The sequence below is a fragment of the Sparus aurata genome, chromosome 10, assembly GCF_900880675.1.
Source record: "Sparus aurata chromosome 10, fSpaAur1.1, whole genome shotgun sequence".
Classification (NCBI taxonomy): domain Eukaryota; kingdom Metazoa; phylum Chordata; class Actinopteri; order Spariformes; family Sparidae; genus Sparus; species Sparus aurata.
In genome coordinates, this window is record NC_044196.1 from 18,965,667 (window position 1) to 18,991,090 (window position 25,424).

The 25,424-nt window shown below is 39.8% G+C and overlaps 1 long non-coding RNA gene across 1 annotated transcript; it reads left to right on the forward strand.

The window, feature by feature from the left end:
• The first annotated feature begins 271 nt into the window (after positions 1 to 271).
• On the forward strand, positions 272 to 3,024 carry LOC115590578 (uncharacterized). Its single transcript, XR_003985781.1, has 4 exons — positions 272 to 532; positions 679 to 778; positions 1,744 to 1,932; positions 2,323 to 3,024. It is a non-coding gene; the product is annotated as an uncharacterized LOC115590578 (long non-coding RNA).
• The last annotated feature ends 22,400 nt before the right edge of the window (positions 3,025 to 25,424 follow it).

The following is a 25,424-nucleotide window of genomic DNA, read 5'->3' on the forward strand; positions in this document are numbered from 1 at the left end:
ATATGATGTTTACTATTGCTGCTTCAAGTGCTTTCAGCTGATGACACTTCTGTGCTTTTATTTTATTACTTAGCAGCACTCATCAGTCACCCATTAACTTCAGACTCATAAATTAGAGCTCCACATTACTTTAAAGAAGATTTGATGTTAATAAATACACTATTACATACAGTATACAGAAAATTTGACATGTTTATGTTATTACCAGTGCCCCTAAACCATGTAATCACATGAGAATTGATATATTTAAAGTACAAAGGCTGGTGTATATTTCATTAAATTTAAGGTCAAAAGTGAAACTACTTTTGAATTTCTTTACTGGTCAATTGATCACAGCCTCACCCTGTCTTATCATCTGCATGCAGTGAAGAGAGCAGCAGATGCTACAGACAGACACCACAGAAATATATGTGAAAGTTTTTGTGTAAAAGGCTTACAGAGACTTTGACCTTCTTCTTTACTGAGGAAGACTTTAAAATCACCACCGTTCTGCAGCTCAAGACGAAGATAAGAGAGACTGAGGGAACACCAGGTAAAATCACTTTGGGTTATGCGACGACATGGTCACGATTAAAATAGAAAGACTTTTTTAACAATTATAAATGATATATTTGGGATTTATTTTGGAGAAATATTCTCAGTGCCTGTTTTTGACTTGCTTGTGTGTGTTTGTTGTAGAACATCAACATCAACAGATCCTCAGAGGCCGGGATCTAGAAGAGAGACTGCTGTCTGACTGTGGAGTCAAACATGAGGACACCATTCACTTAATTTTAAGGTGAATTGATGACAAGGAGGGCAGAAATCAAAGTGTGGAAACACTCACACTGTTCTCAAAATGCAATTCAAGAGTTACTTTTTATAGGAGTTAAATGTGCCTACATTACCCACAATGCAATTAATACAATACATTAAGTCTTTCAATATAAAATCTGTCAGGTTACTGAACGTTCCTTTTAGATCTTCTCGAAACTTGTCAGCTTTGTGTTTTAGTGAGGTGGACTCTCTGAGTCCTCTACAGTCTCTTTGATTTAAAGTAGACTGTGGACATTGTTTATATGTGGCGGACCCTGCCACCTCTCTAGCTTCAAACAGAGTTCTGGGGACCTTCCTCTGAGAACAGCTGGTTTACTCACTTTTAGAAAAAATAAATATTTCTGAGTTTGGGTTATTACCTAATTAATATTGTAAATATGAAAATGCTGAGTTTGAATTTCTTCCCTTAAACTACGTAGATGTGTCAGCAGATAGAAATGGTGCCAGCCTGACTGGATTTTCAAGTGGATGTAATCTAGTGAAAGCCAGGTTTGTGATCAACCAATCTAATCGCAGATGGTGTCATTATTGTGTAGTCATTACTTTGTAATATAGCCTCCTTCACAATTAAACGTGAAAGGAAAACAACATGTCTTTTTCTAGTTGAATGACATAATTATCTGCAGTGATTATGAAGTAGTTCATCTTCTGGCGCTTGTCAACTTCGGACTTTCAAGTTTTACTTTATTACTTCTCACAAAAAGGTGTCTACTGATGATTATGTCTTTATAAAAATGGAAATCAAAAAAGGATTTAAAACCTTCTCACAGTGAGAGTAAATAGCTGAGGTTGGCTGTCTGCAGGTAAGAGCTGGATACACATTTTCTGGTCTGTAAAAGTCTGTTGTGTGTGTATATATATTTTCTTTTGAGGGTGAGGGTGAAAGTGAAAGTATTTAATTCTTCAGCTCATCGGTTTTCTGCTCAGGTGACCTGAGGCACCAAGTGAAGAGCGCAGCAGAAGATACAGACACCACAGAAATGGTTGTGCAGATCAAAGTGCATACACCCAGCGGGGAGGAGAGGAACATCGAGCTGTGTGACACTGAGGAGCAGTTAAAGAGGATCACAGTGCTGCAGCTGAAGGAGAAGATACAGTCTGTCTTTGGCCTCTCAGGTAGAATCACAACTGTATAAATCACAGTTAACATTCAGTTAAGTCTTTTAAACTCACATTATGTGCTATTGGGATAGATTTGCCATTAGTCCAGTTTATTTCAGATCCATGAGGTAGAATCACATGAATACATACGACCTTCACATGTTCACATTTAAAACAGCCACTTTCCACCAGCACACAAACCCTTTACCATCAGATGGTTGCCAGTGTAGGAGCATGTAGAAAGACAGTGGGTTCAAAAAAAAAATACTTTATAATTAAAGAAAGAGGGTGTAAATATCAGGAAATGTTAGGCCTATTCTGAAGAAATGGTCTTAGTGCCTGATTTTGACTCTCTCTCTCTCTCTCTCTCTGTGTGTGTGTGTGTGTGTGTGTGTGTGTGTGCAGAATCCAATGTCCAGCTAGTTTATGGAACCAGGTTTCTGGAGGAAGATGCTGCTCTGCTGTCTGATTATGGAATCAGACACATGTCAACAATTCACGTTGTTATAATGTTACCTGGAGGGAATCCCAAAATGGGAGATGATGGAATGGGTGACAGGGAGGGCAGAAATCAAAGTATGGACAGTCTCAAAGATTTCTGAAAATGCACAGATTTTTAACCTGCACTTCAGAGGCACAAGAGCCCAAATGGTGAGCTCCAAGTCCACTGAAGCCAAAACCAGAAATCCCCAAACTAAGTGTATATATGTAGGTCAAAGTGCCTATTGATTAATACTGACATTGGTTTTTAAGATATGTAGACTTTTAGAGAGTTGGCCTACAGAGGGAGCTGAATGTCATCACTCAGTGGACAAAACTGACACATTTTCACTAGGCTGAATCAAAACAAACGAAATGTAAGAGGAAATCATTAAAATGCACACCTATGACCAGAATCAGTGATTTTATTTTTTCAGAGATTATTTTTTAATATGATTGTCTGAGAATTATCTGTCAGATGTACTGTCATTTTATTATTTACTTATGTAGTTGGAAAATCAAGTGACACAAATTATTCACAGGAAGCTACTTAATGACAAGTTTTTATTGAATGAGTATTTTTAAAACTGTGATGTTTGTATTTTCCTCATTAAAACACTTTTCCAGTCTTTCTTAACACTCGTCTTCATCATTGTCAAGTGTTATTTTGGGATTTGACCTAGAGGCTGAAACAGTTCCTCCCTGATCTCTGCTAAACTGTCATGAACATTTTTACACTTTTGAAACACATTTCAGTTACACTACATGATTATATGTAAATGGTCTATTTGGTGGCTATTTGATTTTAAACACACAATGAAATGATCTTCCTATGAGAGATGATGCATTATCAATACAGGTGTTACCCCTGTAGTCTGCTCAGAGGTCACAAGGCAGTGACATGAATATTGGACCAGTGACAGACTCACAGGGTTGAGTAAGGAGTAAGGAACTAAAATCAGCAGCTGGAGCCAGATGGAAGGTTCAATAAGGTGAAAGTGTGTTAGAAAACCTAAGCTGACATTATTAAACTAAATAAACTAATTTTCTCTGTTTTCATTGCTGAATAACCAAACTGACCTTAAAGGAAAACACAGTTTCACACTGTTTTTTTTTTGTTTGTTTGTTTGTTGTAAAGATTTTTTTGAGGCATAGAAATCTTTATTTGAAAGTGGACAGACAGGAAAGGGGAGAGAGATGGGGGGTGTGACATGCAGTACAGGTCCTCCGACCGGGGTCCACTGTGTTACGTGGTATGCGCTCTAACCACTCAACTACCTGCGCACCCAGTTTCTCACTGACCCTGCCACCTTTCTAGCTTCAAACATAGTTATGGGAGCTTATTGTCCTCTGAGAGCAGCTCATTTACTCAGTTATGGAAAAAATAAGGATTTCTGAGTTTGTATCATTACCTAATTGATTGTAAATATTAAAATTCAAAGTTTGAATTCTCTTACCAAAACTGCATATTGCCCCTTTAATGCTGCAGCAACACACTATGTCAAAATTAATCTGATGGAGTATTTACTGTAAAATCTTTGTTCAGCACAGTAATTTGTGTTTAAGAAGCTATGTTTTCTTTTATATAAAGGCTGGTGTGTGTTTCTTTAAGACTCAGAGTTGAACGTGAAAGTATTTATTCAGCTCGGTTTACTTGTTACTTGAACTCACTCACACACTTGTGTAACTGGCAAGAGCTGAAGAGCCCAGCAGAAGCTCACAGATCTATGTAGATGTACAATGGGGTCGTTTTTATCGCATTCAGGAGAACAACAAGTGTCACACACAGAAGTGTCTGCAGAGGTCAAGTCCACAGAGAGGGTTGTGAAGGTCAAAGTTCATGAGTGTAGGACGGAGAGGACCATCGTCCTGAGTGTCACGGAGGAGCAGTTAAAGAGGATCACAGTGCTGCAGCTGAAGAAGAAGATACAGTCTGTCTTCGGGATCCGAGGTAGATTCAAAATGTACAAATCACAGTTAACATTAAGTTAAGTTGTTGTCTATTAAGATCAAATTCTGTTAGTAGGTGAGATTTGCCATTACATGTTTACCATGTCGTCTGACTGCAGGTCCAAGAAAGTCAAATAAAAATGACCTGTTAAAATCATAAATGATATCTGTGTGAGTTGTTTGTTACTATCTGGTTTTGATTTCCTTTGTTGTAGTGCATACACTGTCGATCGGTTTCTGGCCGCTGTGGGACGACGAGCTGCTGACTGACCGCGGAGTCAAAGATGGATCAACCATTGAGTTGAACGGACCCGTATATGAATGTGGTCGTGTAAGTAGTGGAATGGGTGACAGGGACGGCAGAAACCAGAGTATGGACTGTGTGGCTATAATGCTAACAGGAAGTGATGTCAGCAGTGAGTCAGCACCACATCCTCAACCAGCAGCAGTGGAAGATCTCCACAAGGATTCATGCTGAGGACTTCAGACAGCAAAACAAGTCACACAGGTGGACAGATCAGTGTTTTCTACATCACATTAACAGTCTAACTGGTACAATGACTGGAGTAAATCAGCTCCACTGAGTCTTAAAGAAGGCTGATGTTATCCTGCTCTGTCCTCACCATGACTTATTATCATCTGGGGACACAAAGACACATTTGGACTCGTCGTCACATTTCAGATATTTGTCTAAATTCATCTGTTGTACAAAGCTGTCCACGTCTTCACTCTTTTACTCAGAACTAATGTGATGATATTAAATGTGTCATGTCTGTTTTAACCAGAGTGACTCACATGCACTAACATGTCTGCATGGTAATGTAACACATTACATGGCACAACACATTACTGAAATATTATTAGTAATGCAATATATTACTCCATTAAAGCTAAAAAAAAAAATATTACTCTATGCCACAATGTATTGTACTACTCTATATTACTCTAAGTATAAATCTGTTTTAATACTAAGGTTTAAAAGTCAATTAAGTGATTCCTGAGAGAGATCATAAATTGTTTGGGTTGGTAGCTTGCCAACAACTGAAAGCATTAATATTTAACAATCAACTATTTTAACCAGAGTGACTCACATGCACTAACATGTCTGCATGGTCGCTCTGCTATCAAATCAAAGAGAGAAGCTCAGATCACTTCTGGATTCCAGTTGGATGACTGAAAGGACTAAAATCTTCCATTGTGCCTTTGAAACTGGACCTGAGTGATTTATAATAACATGATTGTTACAGAACCATTTTTATTCTGATTGTTTGAGGATGATCTGTCCAGAGCTGTACTGTGTTTCATGACATGTCTTTGTTTTTTCTTCTACTGTTACTCTGGCTGATGTGTGACAGACTGATGTGGCTGCAAACTTTTCAACCAGCACACACAAATTATGTGTAATAACCTTTAAACAGCCGGTCTATCAGTAATCCAGAGGACTTTTGGCTGCAACTCAACACAGTAACTCAACAGTCAGATTATGTTTACTTTTGCTACTTCAAGTGCTTTCAGCTGACGACACTTCACTGCTTTTATTTTATTACTTGGCAGCACTCATCAGTCACCCATTAACTTCAGACTCATGAATTAGAGCTCCACATTACTTAAAAGCAGATTTGACATTAATAAATGCATTATTGTTACATTATATAGGATATAGGAAATTTTACATGAGGAATTAGATGTTTTTGCATGATTTCCTGTCACCCTAAGCCATGTAATGACATATAGAAGAAGAAGAAGAAGAATAGATGACAAAATACATTGAAAATGATGAACTACAAGTTATGAAGTAAAAGCCAAAACAGATTTTACAGTAAAAAGGTGTGTGTGTGTTTCTTTAAATTCATGGACGAAAGTGAAAGTAGTTTTAACTTAGTTTCCTGGTCAGTTGAACACAGCCTCACACTCTCATATCATCTGCACCGAGTGAAGAGAGCAGCAGAGGCTGCAGACAGACACCACAGAAATGTCTGTGAAAGTTTTTGTGAAAATGGTGATGGGGAAGACTTGGACCTTCATCTTTACTGAGGAAGAGTTTAAAAGTGCCACTGTGCTGCAGCTGAAGACTAAGATAAGAGAGATTGATGGAACACCAGGTAAAATCACTTTGTGTTATGCAATGACATGGTCACGATTGAAATAGAAAGACATTTAAAGAATTATAAATGATATATTTCGGATTCATATTGGAGAAATGTTCTCAGTGCCTGTTTTTGACTTGCTTGTGTGTGTTTGTTGTAGAAGATCAACAGCAACTGATCTTCGCTGGCCAGCAGCTAGAAGACCAGAGACTGCTGTCTGACTGTGGAGTCAAACATGAGGCCACCATTCACATAGCCATAAGATTAAGGGGGGGTTGGGAGGAAACTCCAGAGATGGGAGATGGTGGAATAGGTGACAGGGAGGGCAGAAATCAAAGTATGGAGCAACTCAAAGATTTCTCAAAATGCACAGTTTGTTAACATAACGAGCTCCAAGTCCACTGAAGCCAAATCCAGAACTCCCCAAACTAAGTGTATATATGTAGGTCAACACGTCTATTGATTCATACTAACATTGATTGAGTTTTTAGATATGTAGGTTTTTGGCGGGATTGGCCTATGGAGGGGGACAACATTGACACATTTTCAGCTACACTTCATGAAGTGTATATTTTAAATCCTGTATTGCATGGAGAATGTTAGCAATTTGGATTGTTAGAGGTTTGTTGGAGGATTGTTGGAGGTTTGTTGGAGGTTTGTCAGAGGTTTGTCGGAGGTTTGTTGGAGGCTTCCGTCGACCTTTGATCAGCCAGGAGAGCAAACTCTCTGTGAATGTCAGCCAGACAAAGGAGCTCACAGTGGACTTTTTGGACAGCTTCAGATCCCTCAGTATCTGCATCACAGTGGACTCATCATGATCCTCTCAGGTTGACTCCTGTGTGTAGGACTCCCTCAGTGTTTCCACCATGTCAGATGTCGAATGGACTTCAGGCTGATCCTCGTGGTGTGACAGACTTTGTGCATCTGCACAGTACTGACATGTTTGCACACACATAAACTGCACTGCTGTTTATGTTTCACACAGAGCTGCTCTCACCACAGTGCCACTGAAAAATCACAACTACACACACACACACACACACACACACACGTACACACTATATCATTAAATTATTATATTATTAATATTTAATTTATAGAAGGCTTATTCATTCTATAGGTAGATTTACCATTAATAAATGCAAATTAAAATTGCCCCACATTTCACCGTAGATTTAACGTGAATTAAAAGAACAATTTAATTTCTAAATTTGAATAATTTAGTTTATGTTTAGTATATTTGTTAAGATAATCTTATATAAATCATGTTCATCCATCAATTATTATTATTATTATTATTATAATTATTATTATTGTTGTTGTTGTTTTTCTTATTTCTCACGTATTTGTTTACATTCATGTTTCTGTTTCTTTGTATAGCCTTCTGTTGACATATCTGCACTGTTTGTATATTTCAGTGGTCTCTCAATAAAGATTTAATTAAGAAAAAAAAAAAGTTCATCTCTTCAGGTAAACACGGCCGCGCCCTGTTGCGCAATCTACACCGATGAGGATCTCTGCAGAGGCTCGCGGACATTTGCAGCCCTAAAATGGGGTCGTGTTCATCGTGTCCCTGGTGCTCACATGTGGAGTCCACGGACACGGCTGTGGAGGCCGTAGGCATGGTTGCGGGGGCCGCATGTGCAGAGGGGCCTGTGAAGGTCGTCGTGGTTTGGGGAGAGATGACCGTTGAGCTGTGCGACACTGAGGAGCAGTTTCAGAGCATCACAGTGGAGCAGCTGAAGAAGAAAATAGTGGAGAGGCTTATTGGTGAGAACTCAGGAGTCATTTTGATTTTTAACCTGCATGACACCACATGTTAGAAGTTATAACATAGTTGCCAACTCTCCCGATTCACGCGGGGGACTCCCGATTTTTAACCCTATCTCCCTCGATGCTCCCGGTCAGTAATTTCTCCCGTTAATCTCCCGATTTTACAGTGAAGGAAATAAGTAAGATTGTGTCCCTATATTTGTTGCAGTATCTGGCAACCCTGGCCTGCCTGTGTGGATGAGCAGGTGTGTGATTGTTCCTGATAAATCCCGCAATCCGGCTTTTCCGACCTGAAAATGAGGCTCTCGTGAATCATGCAAATCCGTTTGTTCTTTTTTTGGGGGGGGAGGGGGGCGTTGCGCAGGCACGGTCGGTCGGGTATTGATAAACATAATGACATTTGATTTTGATGATGACGTGATTTTTGTCGGTTTAATATCACGAGCGAATGGGGAATTTAAGTTGCACACAGTGAAAGCACCACACCCCAAGTTATCTTGAAATCGATTATTATTGTCATTACTGCTATTTGTACCGTTGAAGTTGAGTGACTGAAATCCTCGTCATCCTATTCAAAGGCTGCAACAGGCGACCCATCGAACCGGGGTGAAGTTAGTTTCAGTTTGGATATTCTGTGGATATCTACTCGGGTCCAGCTGAGACTTTACTGAGGTTCACCCAGTGTTAGCAGCAGGAGGACGGTCAGCTCACCTCTCAGAGCCTCGCGCTGAATCACTGGAGACTGATTTAGGGACCGTCATTAAATTACTGAGCATAAATAAATTAATACAAAATAACTGCTGTTTTTTAGAATATCTTTCATGTCATGTGACCCAGTGACTCCAGACCAGCTGCAGATTGTATCAGTAAACTGGACGAGTAAGACACCAATTTATATTGTATTTTAGTGCTTCCTCTATTTAATATGAATATTAATATGCAGAAATTATGATGAATTATTATGATAAATATTATGAATTATTTCTCAATAGCTTCCATGGCGTGTGGCTCACTGACTTCTGAAATGCTCAGGATGTGAACATATTTTCAAGCAGCAATGTCAGCTTCTACACTATTTTGTCTCATGTCTTAGATTCTGATTCTGAAATTCTGAAAATGATTTTCTTTTCAAAAATCTCACGAGTAGGTGAGATTTAAAGGGTAATTTTCCGGGGGGGGCATGCCCCCAGACCCCCTTAGTGTTGCTAGGTTATCAACTCAGAGCACAGCTGCTATAAAAAAAATTAGGGGAAACACTGTTCTAAGAATTTTGGACATGTGTGGTTTAAAATACAAGGCAAGAAATTATGACAAATAAATCGCACACCTGGCGAAGGAACCTTGTTACTTGGGCCGATACACCGATGAAAAAAATCTCCCTATTTTTCACAACCCAATGTTGGCAAGTATGTTATAAGCAGCGAAGAATTGGAGGGTGCGTACAGGTGAGGAGGGGCAGAAGTATATGGAGGCCCATTCTGAAAAATATTCCAATGATGAGGCATAAATATGAGATAACATGTAATAATTATATTCTTGGCATTTATTTTTGATAAACATGCTGTTCAACCACAGCCCGAGTACTGACTGACTCTCGCTTTCTCTTTCTGTGTGTGTGTGTGTGTGTGTGTGTGTCTCTTAAGCTGAAGACCCTACGGTACGAAACCACCAACACTTTCATTCAAACAGGAAAAATGCATCAGCATTCCACAAAACACAACCACATTACAGGAAAGTTAGCTGGCTTCACGGACCCTAACATCCCTGATTCTGGATAACTGGTATCATGAATACTCATATTTAGTAAAGTTATGAAGAAAGCAGGAAGCAGATCAAACTGACCTTGAAGGAGGAAACTCAGAGGTAGCTCAGTCAATCACCAACGGAGGTCTGACACTACAGTTCACAGTGGGGAGAGATACATAAAGGACAGAAACTAAAATTGTATCCAGTGGAGACAGAATTGTGACTGTATGACGCTGTGTATTTATCCTTGATTAAGAAGTCAATAATTTATCACATGAATTATGCTTCATTATCTTTGATTTCTGTAATGCACCGTATTAACAAACTAATATCCATACCATTCTTTTCCTCTTTAGTCCAGATCTAAACAATGACATCAAACACTTTTTCTGGAACAGATTTAGAATTAGTCATTCTGTTTTTCTTTTCTTGTTTCAGTTTTGTTCTTGTGTTTTAGTAAAATGTGCTGTGCTGTGTTCCATCTCAGCGCTCCCGCTCCATGGGTCTACATCTATCCTTCAAAGAAAAGGACCTGGACGAAGACTCCACGCTGCTGTCTGAACGTGGAATCCAACACATGTCGGTCATTAACATAATCTCCATTGTTCAGTGCGATAGCTGCCCAAGTGACAGTAAGGAAGTGATACCTGATTTTTAAACTGACTCAGGATACATTCTGGGCCCTCCTTGTTTTGTTCCTTATTTCATTCTTAACTAAAAGAGCTCAGAGTCACTACTGTTTACCATCCAGCTTCATGACACCTCACTGACCTTTGTGCCCCAGACAGTGAAGTAACATGACCTGAAGTCTGATACTGCCACCTAGTGGTCTGTACGTAAAAAGCTGACTACCTTTCACAACATCCTTGTTGAGTTATATCAGCAATTTCACAATTTCAAAGCAATGACCCAACACTGATAAACTGCTTACTTAAACAAATGTCAATGGGGGCGTCGACATTTTGCCAAAATGTTACAGAATCATACATTTTAGACACTTACACACTTCCTGTGTTTCTGGACTTGTGCATGTTCATTATTTTTCTGTTCTATCACCTGATGTGTGACCAAAAAAGCATGGCTGCAAACCAAATGACGGATCAGATGAATTCTAACCAGCTGTTACGTTCCCGGATGGCTAGGGGATGAAGGGAGTAACATATTAAAAATGATGAACCGGGAGTTAAGGAGACAAAGGAAAACTGTAACAAAACTTCACTCAAACGGCTTTATTGCCTTCAAAGAGGAACTTGTAGTAGCCCACACGGCTGTAGTCAAGACAAAACAAAGCACGTCACAAACACACTACACGCTGTAGCTCAGGCTCTCTGCTTATCACGGCTGCCGGTGGCCCACTGGCATCTGCAGCACCTTTATATCCACACCAACTAAGTGGCAAGCAGCTTCAGGTGTGCAATCCACACACTGATGAGGAGGAGGATGCAGGTGTCACCTGAATGGATGAAAGAAGACACACACAAAAATACACCCACAGCACTGAGGCTGTAACACCAGCAAACTGTAAATATTTGTAATAGTAATTAAAAACAGGTTGTCTGACCTGCCAGACTCTGCAAAGGGAAACTCACTTTCTGCGGCTGAAGGTAAAAGGAGATTAAAAACTCTAAAAAAAAAATACAAAAAATGTAAGGGAGAGCATTTACAGTGAAAACATTTTAAACACAGATTTTAATTCGCAGTGGTGGCAGCGTATTGGTGAGGCGTTAGCACAACGTCGCAGGATCTTTGGTTTTTATTGACGTTAATCGCAAGTGTTGGCTCGCTCCCACGATCCTGATTACTGTTCATTACCAGTAAGGTGGCGAGCATTGGCACGCAATCCAATGTGACTCCAGGTGTTTATTCCTCCAGCAGGTCTGGCTCTTCACCCGACTCTGCTATAGTGTAGCTAGACAGCGGGTCTCGTACCACCAAACACTTGGCAAATATCTTTTTGTTGTTTATAATGCTCATTAAAGTGAAACTCTCACCAAAAGCAACCAAGGCTTTATTTGGGAATGTATATGAGTCAAACCTTCGTGTAAAAGCATAATTACGATGAAAGAGGAACTCATAAGATTTACCTTAGTTTTGTTTTTGGGCAAGCTAATTTTCAATGGGGTGCAGGGGCACTTTTAAGCTAGCATCAAAATCACCACTGCTAACGTGTGTTGTCCAAAAACCTTCTTTTTAGTAAACTGGTGATACTACGAGCAAAATTTCATGTTGTGTCGAGCCTTCTTAGTGCTTTAAAAATAGCGATTTTGATGCTAGCGCAAGTGCCCCTGCACCCCATTGAAAATTAGCTTGCCCAAAAACGAAACTACAGTAAGTCTTAAATGTAATTATGCATTTACACGAAGTTTTGACTCATATTCAATCACAAATAAATCCTCGGTTGCTTTTTGGCGAGAGTTTCACTTTAATGCTTTACTCAATACCACAATATTTTTGAGTTGGTTTATCATGTTAAATGTCTAGTCGTGTTAAATTGACCGGACGTATCATTACTCCCTGCAAAGTGTGTTTGTGTGAGAAAATGTGAACATATTGCTCGTTTGATATCACTTATTTCAGTATTTAGTTAACACATAATGGTTCCAGTGTTTCTGTTTATACCCCTTGCTATGTTTGCACTCAGGAGACTTTTAAGGCCTCAGTATGAAATCAAAGCATTTTCTAAAGTCTTACTGAATGTGATCAGCCCGAGGAAGACGTGAATGTGTTTTTAAAATGTGTCGTTGTGTTTGTAGGTCAAAGGGTTCTTCATTTAAAAAGCATGTTAAAATGTGATTTTGTACATTTCTGTGACTTTATTAGATAATAAACCACATTTCCATTCTTAAGAATTGTCGTCATTGTTATTTTGGGATTGACCTCTAGAGGGTGCTACAGTGCTACATTTTTTACAAATCTATATGTGAGAGGGAAACTTTATTAAGTGTTGCAGTCAGGGGCGCTGCCAGGGATTTTGGGCCCCATGAAAAGAAATATTACCAGGCCCCTGTATGGCCGGCGAAAATTTGTTATGCTGTTTACATAAAACTGTGCATTTTAATGATATTTTTGACTAAAATTTCCTATATGTGTGAAAAGAACAACATGACAGTTACATACTTGCCAACATTGGGTTGTGAAAAATAGGGAGATTTTTTTCATCGGTGTATTGGCCCAAGTAACAAGGTTCCTTCGCCTGGTGTGCGATTTATTTGTCATAATTTCTTGCCTTATATTTAAAACCACACAAAATTCTTAGAACAGTGTTTCCCCTAAATTTTTTTTTATAGCAGCTGTGCTCTGAGTTGATAACACTACACTAGGGGTTCTGGGGGCATGCCCCCCCGGAAGAAAATTTTCAAAAATTGACCCTTTAAATTTTTGAAAATAAAAGAATTTCATTTTCAGAATTTCACAATCAGAATCTAAAACATGAGACAAACTAGTGTAGAAGCTGACATTACTGCTTGAAAATATGTTAACATCCTGAGCATTAGAGAACTTTTTTATTTTCAGAAGTCAGTGGGCCACATGACATGGAAGCTATTGAGAAAAATAATCATCATTTCTGCATATTAATATTCATATTAAATAGAGGAAGCACTAAAATACAATAACAATAGTCTTATTCAACCAGTTTACTGATACAATCTGCTGCTGGTTTGGAGTCACTGGGTTACATGACATGAAAGATATTGAAAAAAACTGCAGTTATTTTGTATTAATATATTTATGCTCAGTAATTTAATGACGGTCCCTAAATCAGTCTCCAGTGATTCAGCTGGAGGCTCTGGGAGGTGAGCTGACCGTCCTCCTGCTGCTAACACTGGGTGAACCTCAGTAAAGTCTCAGCTGGACCCGATATCCACAGAATATCCAAACTGAAACTAACTTCACCCCAGTTCGACGAGTCGCCTGTTGCAGCCTTTGAATAGGATGACGAGGATTTCAGTCACTCAACTTAAACGGTGACTTGTAGAAACTATACAAATAGCAGTAATGACAATAATAATCGATTTCAAGATAACTTAGGGTGTGGTGCTTTCACTGTGTGCAACTTAAATTCCCCATTCGGTCGTGATATTAAACCGAGAAAAATCATGTCATCATCAAAATCAAATGTCATTATGTCTCACCAGAGCATCATTTTCAGGTCGGAAATACCGGATTGCGGGATTTATCAGGAACAATCACACACCTGCTCATCCGCACAGGCAGGCCAGGGTTGCCAGATACAGTAAGAAATATGCCCCACAATCTTATTTGTTTCCTTTACTGTAAAATCGGGAGATTAACGGGAGAAATTACTGACGGGAGCATCGAGGGAGATAGGGTTAAAAATCGGGAGTCTCTCGCGTGAATCGGGAGAGTTGGCAAATATGCAGTTACTTCGTAGGGGAAGCACTGAACGCTCAGAATACAATGGAATTTAGATTCATTGTCTGCAAGTCTGCAACTTTAATGGTTAAAATATAAAATTCTCTTAAATTAAATTACCTGAAAAATACAAAACTTAGATGTAAAATAACCTCAACCGCACCGCGCAGCAGTTCAGTTGATTCGATGGGAGGACCGAACCATTTTACGTAAGGGGTGGGGCCTTGAGAAATGTTTCCAAAATAAACTTATTAGTGTTATTATCAGTGCATTAAGTGATTCATATTTATGATTATAATCTAACAAATTAGTGTCATTTTATTTTTGTCAGTATTATGATTTTATTAGAGGCCTTCCTGGGCCAATGTCAATGATGGGCCCCTAGAATCCTTCCCCTTGTCCCCCCCTTTTCAGCGCCCCAGGTTGCAGTTATTAATGATGAGCTATTACTGGGCAGAGATCAATTGTAAAGGAGCAACCAATGTAAATAGTAAGAAAAGCACATTATGCAACAGTCAGGCATTGTACAGAAGATACTTCAGAATCTGACAATGTGCATGAACAAATAGCATACGGAAAGACATTAAAAATGAGCTGAGGAGCACAATGTCACAGACACGGCTCTCTGCACTTTCTCTCTTGGCCATTGAACATGAATTTGTTAGTGCCCTTGATTTCGAAGATACACCAGTTTGCACATTCAAAGTCCAGAAAAATGCCAGTCTAAGATGTGTTTGCCAAATGAAATCAAGCATTTCAAATTTAAACATGCACTTCCCCATTATTTAGGATTAAAATTGTGTATTTTGCCAGATTATAGAGCATTTCTTTTTGTCTTGTCTAATCAAGAGAAATTGGCAGAGTTCCAAATGTTTATCTTGCATTAAAATGTTTAATTCTTGTTTGTCTTGTTGAACTGTGATGTGACAGGTTGTTTTCTGGTTTAAAACAAGTTAAAAATCAGTTTAGGAGCAGATGATACTGCATTTTATTTATGTTTTCCTTGTGGTGGCTCCATGAAAATGCTGTAAATTGTTTATTGTTGTTGAGATAAAACAGGCAGATTTCAAAATGTTTATATTGCACTATAACTTGATTGTCCTGTTGAATTCTGAGGTGGAATGTAATAATCCCCGCATTTTCATTGCAAAAAAGTCACATATATCGTAGCAGAAAGTTGAAAAATGTTGCGTTTACTCCACACAAGAGCAGCCATTTTCCACTGTTGCCATGGGAACGTTATGAAGTGACGTAATTACACGACGTGAACATCATCGAAAAGCTGCAAACCCCGCAACGAAGCCTTGATGAAGCCCGCAAATCAGTCTCATTTTCCAACAAAAAAATCATACTAGTTTCAAAAACCTTACAGTTGTAAGTTAGTAGTATGTACATTTACATTACAGTAAGAGTTTGCACTTTGTGCATTGGAAGCACTTATTTTAACAGAAGATGTCTGTTTTGTACAGCTACCTCTGTAAAACAGGAAGCACACATTTAATTTTTTAATATTTTCTTTATTCATTTTTACAGAAGTTGTAGCATATTCCTTTTGTAAAGCCACAGAACTTGTTTGACTCATCAATGTTTTGTAAGTTTGAGCCATGTGTTTATTAAGGTCTGAAATAAAACAAGAACTTAAATATTCCCAGCACTTTCTGTGATGTCGTATGCTGCTTATCATAGGAAGTAATAAGAAATGACTCTTTACATAAAGGTAGTAGCCTAGTGAGAACAGGGTGTTGGGGGAATCACTTTTTTTTCCCTTTTTCATCAAACCGCAGTTTTTGCAAGTTCCCGCAATTTTTGCAAGTTCCCGCGATTTCATCGCATAAAATTTCATAAATATCCCGCATATTCCATCGCATTTTTTAAGAAAATGTGCCGCATAATCAAGGATTTTTGCCCGCAACAATCATAAAAAAAACTCTGAGTTTTTCTGGAAGGACTGGTTATTGCAGTACTGAGTATATTTACTGCAGTGCCGTCGCAGGTGGGGTGCGAGGCCCTGCTCTTTGCTGTGGATACTCAACCGCGCATGAATAACAGTCACACGGACGTAGCTGTTCTAATGGCAGCAAACTCAGCAATAAAATCTTTATAATCCAGTTTTGATGCAATGTCCTTTTCATTGGATAGCAGGGCGAGCCCGCACAGTGTCTCCTGTGACATGGAGGTGCGCAAATAGTTTTTAATAAGTTTTAACTTTGAAAAGCTTTGCTCGCCGGATGCCATCGTTACTGGAAAAGTCAGTAGGATCCTGAGCGCAATCTCACAGTTAGGGAAAGTTCCTTCAATCCCTTTGATGTAACTAAGTGTTTTTATTGCTGTAGTTGTTCCCTTTGGGATTATCTCTCGTAGTATCCTCAAGTCCTGGAAGAGGTCCGCTGCATTTATATCCTGAGATTCGGACGTGCTCAGAGCATCACGCAGTCTTGTGCAGTGTCTTTACAGGTCAGTCTCCTCCATTTCACGCAGTTTGGTCAGATAAAAAAGAAATCCAAACATGTTGCCAAACTCCTGCATTTGTTTAAAACAGGTATGGGGAGCAGTGAGGGCCTGGTCCACCATCACATTAAAATAGTCAGTTATATATCTGTTCTGGGTCTGGAGTATATTCATTTTCATTTTCATCATGTTTGCGTTTCACTCGCCGTGTTGCTTTTATTACAGGTTCAGTGTCCATACCAGAAACACTCTCTTACATAGAAGTCATCGGAAAAGTGTCTTTTTTCTTGATTGACGGGGAAATCAAAGTTGAAAACCTTGACCGGGCAAGTAAATCCACCGTTTTGGTATCCAGATGCACGGGCCAATTGCTGGGTCCGCACGATGTGCTGATACTTCGCTCTGGGCCCCGGAATAGTGCTCTTCATCAGGCGTCAGCGGGACATCGTCTTCCACGGCAAACTCTAGTAGATAAACTGCAGTAGAACAAAAACAGAGAATTGATCATGTGGTCCAGCTCAACTGAATTGGGCACAAGCCTCATTATAAAATATTTGTCAACCACAGATATTTATCCTCATCCCTCACCTTGGACTTATAGTCCAGAGGGGTAGTGCACAAATTACATAATACCGTTACCGAGGTGATAAAAGCACCAAATTTTACATGAAGCTTCTTTAGGACCTCCTGAATGATTTCAGCCTAGGAGCCCAGCTGAAATATTGAAATTTAGTGTCAAATCACTCACAAAACTATATCCAAGAAAGACGTTTTTTTGTTTTTTTCCTCTCGAGTAAAACTTTCATGGTAATGGCCATTTAAGACCACTGAATAAGCTTCCTTTTGTTAATTTTGCTCAGGCCAGTAGATCTTCCAGATTATAAGTGTAAAATAGAGTACCAATACATCTTAGACCCCAAAAAACCTCAAAAGCCCTGTATAATATAAGTGGAATTATAAAAAAAAAAAAAGAGGCAGCAAAAATAGCTTAAATGTTAAGAGATCTTGGTTTTCTCTTGTATTTTTTAATTCAACTTTAGGTTATTCATATAGCCATCTACTGAGTTCATAGTTTGGCCATTAGTTTTATGTTAGGCTGCATCACATCACATTAAATCCTATTTGTGTGTGACAGTACATAGCTAGACATACTGCTGTTGAATCTGGAGGGGGAAAGCTGATGAAATGATGAAATGCAACGACTGGATATTCACAAGTGCTTCTTCTGTGAGGGTGGCATAGATCAAGGTGCTCTCCATGAAGTATCAACATTTAATGCCGACAGGAATATCCAACATTTTCAAAATTCAAAATGGCAGTTTAAACCATATTTCAACTCCCAGTTTTGATTAATTTTGAGTCAATTTAGATGTTTTAGAGGACATTGAATCTATAAAAAATAAATTGCAGGATATTTATGAACACAATTATCCAAATGATGCAGAATATGTACATTTTAATTCACATAACATTACACTCTGAGGTGACATTGGAGGTAACAAAGGCAAGTACCATATCAAACTATGACTATGGCTAAATAATACAGAGAAAGGAGTATAATACAAGTTACAGTTAGAACACAAAAGTCCTGGAACAGATTTTAAAACAGAAGTATACCCAAAATTATCACTGCAGAAAACTAGAAAACTTTCATCAAGCAATAGCGCCTTGTACTTCTGCTACTCTGCACTATATAACCATATATTCATCATCAACATCTTCTTCTTCGACTACATTTTTGTCGTCTTGCTCTTCTTGCTGTGAGTGTGTGAGCTGGGTGCAACATGTACTGTCATAGCCATTGCATAAGCAGTAGCTGGTACAGGGGGCTTGCATCCAGGACAGGCATGATGATTTCCTTCCTTCTCACCTTCCTTCTTGTTCCATCCAAACTTGGTGATGTCAACAGCTGGTGGATCAGGGCGGTCTGCTGGTTTCCAAAGCAGCATCTGTAGATGGGCACGCCGTCCATGGGGGTGCGCGTTGTGCTCTGTAGGAGGCAGTGTCTTCAGTGCTGGGGGGGTTTTGCACTTTCGGTATAAGTCATATCTGGCGACATTCAGAGATGCAGACTTCCTGCGGCTGTACAGTGCCAGGAAAAAAAAACCTCACTGTCTCTGTGATTTGCAAATCAGTCGCTCCCTCCTCTCCAATGAAGTGAAGCAGGTCACCAGGTACTACTCTCATGGCCTTGAGCGCAGACACCTGCCCTTTGCCAACGGGATAGGAGGTGGTGTCACACCCTAGGGAGCATGCATAGCCACCTCTCCATCTGCAGGTGACATGTGATACCCACCCTCCAGCACCAACAGACCATGAGCACAAACACATCGGTGTCGTCGCTGAGAATGAGGACAGTTTTAGCACCACGCCCGGCTGCTTCGTCATGAGTGACAATACTGTCTGCTCTGCTGACCATCTCGATGTGATCTCCTATGTTGTGTGTGCAAAGGAGCTCGCCTAGCCTCCACTCATTTGTCTTGTCCTTCATCACTTTATCGCGGCTAGGTAGGGGGGTTTTCAGTAAGAGTTGTACTCTATTGAGCTCTCCCCAGCTCTTCTCTGCCTCTCATGGTCTTTGGGAGAGACTTGCTCATACTGGTCTAAGATAACAAAAGTTTGGGTGATGTAGTGATCAAGCCGGCGCCCCATTCTGGCTGCGAAATCAGCCACAGTGTCTTACAATGGCCACACCACGCGATAGACTAGCTGCAATGCATCAACAAGTACAATGTCTGGTGGGTGGGGATTGGGAACAAGGATTTCAAGACGCTGAACAATCACAGACTTGTTACTGTTTCTGAGGCATCCATACTCACGATGATGGATGCAGGGACCGGGCCGAGCTCGTAGATAAAGAGGGTAGAGAGCTCCATTCTTCTCTTGCTCCCCACCACCAGCAGCCGAAGCAAACAACGCCTCAAGATCACATATTATTCCCATTGACTTTCACTCCTTTTGTCTTGAATTTCATTGTCACCACCTTATTTGAGATGGATGCATGAAATCCCCCCGTAAGCAACGAAGAGAACAATGTGCTCATGTCTTGCCTGATCTTCAATGCATCTTGCACATTTGTAACCCTCTTGTTCGGTTCTTTTCAGTCGAGGTTCACGGGATTTATTCTGATTGCAGAAAAACTGATGACAGAAAAACAGCTGGTGTTACTGACGGTGACGGACACAACAAGCACAGCTCCTGCCCCACACACACATAATCCATTAATCATGTTTCTAAATAAACCATGAACCTATTTTAAACAGAGAAAAGAAAACACACACACACATACACACTTATATACATGCCGAGGCCAAACAAAACGATACTATGTACACAAAATGTAAACATACCTGATGACAGAAAAACAGCTGGTGTTACTGACGGTGATGGACACAACAAGCACAGCTCCTGCCCCTATACAGTACACAAAATACAATAAATAAACCTAAATTAACTGAAACTATATAGAAATGAACGGTTAACAGCTGACCGTTACGCCAGTAACGGTTAAAATAATAAACACAGCTAAAACAAACGAAATTGAAGATAACAACACTTAATAACCATTACAAAACATGACAAAATCAAACACCCAACGTTATTTACTCAAGTTTTATCTAAAATTTCAGTTAAAAAAAGATAATTAAGAAAAACACACGGAGCTGTTGACAGTACATACCACACACACAGCGGACAGACATAGAAGAGGACGAGCAGACACTTTACCGTTGCTAGGTAACCACCAGCTGTCAAAATAAATAACATCCGGTAAAAAAAAAGGCCTCACATTAAAATAAAATAAAATCCAGCAACACAATAACTTGCTGACCAAACAAACAAAGAAAAAGATTTAAAGAATAAATTCATTAATTTTGACGGATTTCATATCATATTTACAACCCTGTTACACATTCACATGATACAGTAGAGGGTAGTAGTCTCTGTGGTGAGTGGGGGAGAGTTTTCCCGTAGCACTCTCAGGATTTTAGCTCGGTCCTCTGTGTCCAACTCCCGCCCTCCTTTACCCTCTTCTTCGTTTCTGTTGGGCTTCATTGTCTTTTCCAAAGCTTCAGCATCGTCATACATACGTCATCCAATCACTTGGAGAGATGGGAGCCGATCCCGAAAGATTGGATCCACACTGTGACCTGTTCAGAGTTGGTAGAGATGCCCTTCATGCCTTTCACTCCCTTCCCTTGCTTGATGCATGTCTGCTCCCCAAACATATCTCCACTCAGTGCAGCTGCACCATCTGAGTGGCAGCATACATGGCTTCCGGCGAGGAGGTCATCCTTGGCAGTAGCAGGAAGGTGCTGCATGTCGCGCAGATGCCATGTGATCCATCTTGAGTAGTTGTGATGACCAGCGGCAAAGGCATGTTGTTGTTGCAGTAGCCAGTCACCCTCTCTTTCTGCTCGCCAGAACTTGTGCGCTATTACGTTTGGTGTGATGAAGCAAAGTAGTCTTACTTCTTTTGGTAGCTGTAGTAACATTAAAGTCCGTGTAAAGCAGAAATACATTTGTGTTATGAGTTTGTCATACCACAGAAACATGTGTCATTGACCACTGAGCCAAATTTGAAAGATTAAAACAATTGCCAAGTATATAAAATTAGGTCTCAAAATCGTGGAAAAACAAGCACTTCTTTCTGCTGTGAAACGCTGGGGGCGTGTCAGTTAGAGGCGCTGGAACCTCGCCCACGCGCGGGAGGGGAGCCTCCTCCGTGTACTGCACGAGGACGTAACCTACAGTAACAATGGAAGCTAGCAGCATCATCAGACGGACCCAGCCCGACCTGTTTGATCCATCAGAGCCAGAAACTGACTCTGAGTCAGACACTGATAGTGCTCAGCCTCCTTCCTCACAGTCCATGTTTTACATTACACACAAACGTAAAACCCCAGTCTACATATAATTCCTTGTCATAGCTATATTGGTGCACATAAAATAGTACCTGTAGATTATCATTGTGCTGTCAGATGGACTCCGCTCAGGGAATGAGGCCAAATCATGTCATGATTAAATGCAATAACATTTGCTAACATTACATGGGCATGACAGGATGCACGATGTAAAATCACTTACAGGATTTGCACCTTCAGCAAAATGCTTTTAGTTGCCCAAATGTACAATATTTATAACATACATAAGCACACACTTACACTTAGAGCTTAGACCTGGCCAAATAATCAAGCCCGAGCCGAGCCTGTGCACGTTTTGTCCGAGCTGGCCCGGCCCGACACATCAACTGTAATTATGAGCCCGAGCACCTCGGGGAGTGACGTCACGTGTGCGAGAAGTCACGTTTTCTGCACGAGGACACTCACTCATGTGTAAAACCACGCAGCGGCACAAACAACATGGAGGGAGAAGAGAGATGCGCCTTTTGTAGCCGGAAATACAGTCATTATTTTGAGTTATTACAAAACACACACACACACACACACAAATGCTTGATCAAGGGTCGGCCCGGGCAGAGAATCTAAAGTCTGGCCAGTGGCAGGGATGAGAGCACCTGTTGTCGGCGGGACGGTCGCAGGCCTGCGGGCACATAATGCCGGCAGCGGAGATGAGAGCATGCGCTGTCGGTGGGACGGGAGGATGCAAGCCGGGGACGGAGAGGGTCGTTTCGGCCCCACTGACCAGCGTCAGCAGACTATTCAGATATCCAGACTTTACCTGGTGACAGTTGCTGTAACTATCGGGGGTAAAGTGGACACTGCAGAGACAGGTGTTGGTGGTGATGTTTAACTCGCCACAGTAGCTCCTCTTGACAAAATCGATCCACCGTTTCCTTACGTTGTCGTCTGTAGGAAACTTAAATAAGCTAACAGTGCTGTTACCCTGCACACCGTGGCATCCAGGAAAGATGCAGGAGCGATGTGGAGGAGACATGACTGTTTAGCTGACTGGTTGACTGGTTAGCTAGCTGCAAACTATTCTAAGAGATGCTATGACTCGAGAGCGGAAAAACCTCCGAAGCTAATGTGCTGAATGTATTTATATGGCTTCCGCAGCAGGGCCAGGTTTATGCAAATCATGGCCGCATTACGTAACGAGGCCATGATTTCTGACCCGCCCATTAATTCCTGAACACAGAAATCGTGAAACACAGTTTGTGAGCCTAGCTCCAAAATTAAATTCTAAATGGTTGAATGGCTTTTTACATGTTTTAAGGAAATACATTTATGACCTGTTTAATGTGTTTACAAGAAATTGGCTGAATTTGCTTTACACGGACTTTAACTGTTGATGTATTAATTACTCTGGATTTAGTCTTTGGATTTTACTCAAAAGAACTCCTACCATATTTTAGAGACGGTTTAGAAATAGGCTATAGAGATATTAGGCTATATATATATATATATATATATATATATATAAAAATTAATTAGATATGCACTACATACACACTGTAATCACTGTTATCTGCTTCTATTTGATCAACTTACTTGCATTGAGATGATATGATCCAAATATAAAAAGCTCTGTTTTGTCCATCTTTCCATCCAGCCAGTATTCTGCCCGATGCAGTTACCACAGTGACAATCGCACAAAATTGAGCAAGCAGAACTGAAGCAATTTGAAGAAATATTAGGTCTCAACATTCACACCAGTGACATTGTGCTCTATTGATTCTGAAATGCAGGTCCAATGTATTAAGCATATAAATAACCTCAAAATCGACTCAAAATTAATAAAAATCGGTCCACCGGGAGTTGAAATATGGCCACTTTTGGTTTAAACTGTCATTTTGAATTTTAAAACATGTCAGAAATGGATTCAGCATCCTTAATAACCCCAAAAACCACTCCAATATTGTCCAAATCGGCCAAGCAGTTGCTGAAATATTGCCCATATAGGCTATCAATGCTAATTAATGCTAATAATGCTAATTATGCAAATTGACCAACATATACAAGTTAGCAACCAGCAGTTTCTTAATACTGGGGACCACACTGTACATTTCTAACATGGTGTACGCAACATTTCCGGGTTCACAATGGGGCTCTATGGGCTGGCAAGACTGCTCACCTCTTTGCAAATGCACCTGTAACGACTCATAATTATCAATTACAGAACCAATAAAGATTATACTTTTTCAATACTTGTCATGTATTGGAGCTTTAGTTATGTAAAAGTTCATACACATAAATAAAACTATAAAATGTTAACTTTGGGATTCATTTGAGCACTTTATCTTGTGCAGGAACTTGAAAATCACTGTGTTTTAAGCATATTTCATTGATAATGATATACTGCTAATATGAAGTTTTTTTACTGAGGGCTCCTAGGCCAAAATTACACTATAGACCCTAAGAAACCACCGTGCAAAATTTGGTGCTTTTATCACCTCTGTAAAGGTATTTTTTCACTATGCCACCGGACTAAATTTCTGTCCTTCAAAAAGATGTTCCGATATTTCAGAAACATGGCCGACCGACTGTCGTGAAGTTAACGAGAATATATTAGTTGATTGATTAAAGTGTTTACAGTGAACATTAACACCTGATGAGTCTGCTTAAACCCATTACATTTGTTTAATTACAATGGCACATCAACGCTGCTACATCAAGTGCTACTTTCTGGCCTTGATATGATAATTTATATGATGATAATATAGCACATAAGAGGGAAAAAATTGTCGCTAAGAAGGACCACAATGAATGTCGTGTGGATTAAGTAGGTGATATTAATCAGCAGGAGGGATTATAAAGCAGCAGCAGATAAAAAAAAATGTACATCTGAATATTTGTGTTGATACAAACCTGCCGGTCTCAATGGCAACCCAGCCTAAACGATAGTGTAACTGATGGGTCATAAAATGCTGTAACGATGCATAAATGTACAATACTGTAGCTCTGCGAAGACACAAGAAGAGGCAAAAGGGAAACAGTAAAGCATCCTTCAGTATCCTAAAGCACTGTTTTCTTGTGATTTTACCAAAATATTTGACCTTAAAACCTGAGGTTGTGTGTTGTAAAATCATTTTAAAGGTGCAATATGTAGTTTTGGGGAAGACATTTTCATCAGAAGAGATGGATGTTCAATGACTGACTTGTTTTATGCCTAAACAACTAAATAGAAAAAAAATGACTGAATAAACAAACTGACAACGCAGTTTCATACCATTTTACTTTGTTTATACGTGGTGGACCCTGCCACCTTTCTTGCTTCATACAGTGTTCTGGAACTTTTTCCATTGAGAACAGATCGCTTATTTAGTTAAGGAAATCAACAATTATTTCTGAATTCATATCATTACTCTATTGATATTGTAAATATTAAAATTCAGAGTTTGAATTCCTTCACCAAAACTACACAGTGCCCCTTTACACTGCTATGTCAAATTAATCTGATGGACTATTTATTACTGTAAAATCACAGTTCAGCACAGTAATTTGTGTTTTAAAAAGCAATGTTTTCCTTTAAATAAAGACTGGTGTGTGTTTCTTTAAGACTCTAGGTTGAAGGTGAAAGTATTTTTTCAGGCTCTGTTCACTGGTCACTTGAACTCACCCACACACTTGTGTAACTTGCACTGGTTAAGAGCCCAGCAGAAGCTCACAGACCTATGCAGATTTAAAATAGGGTCATTTTTATCATATTCAAGAGAACAATCCACAGAAGAGTCACACACAGAAGTGA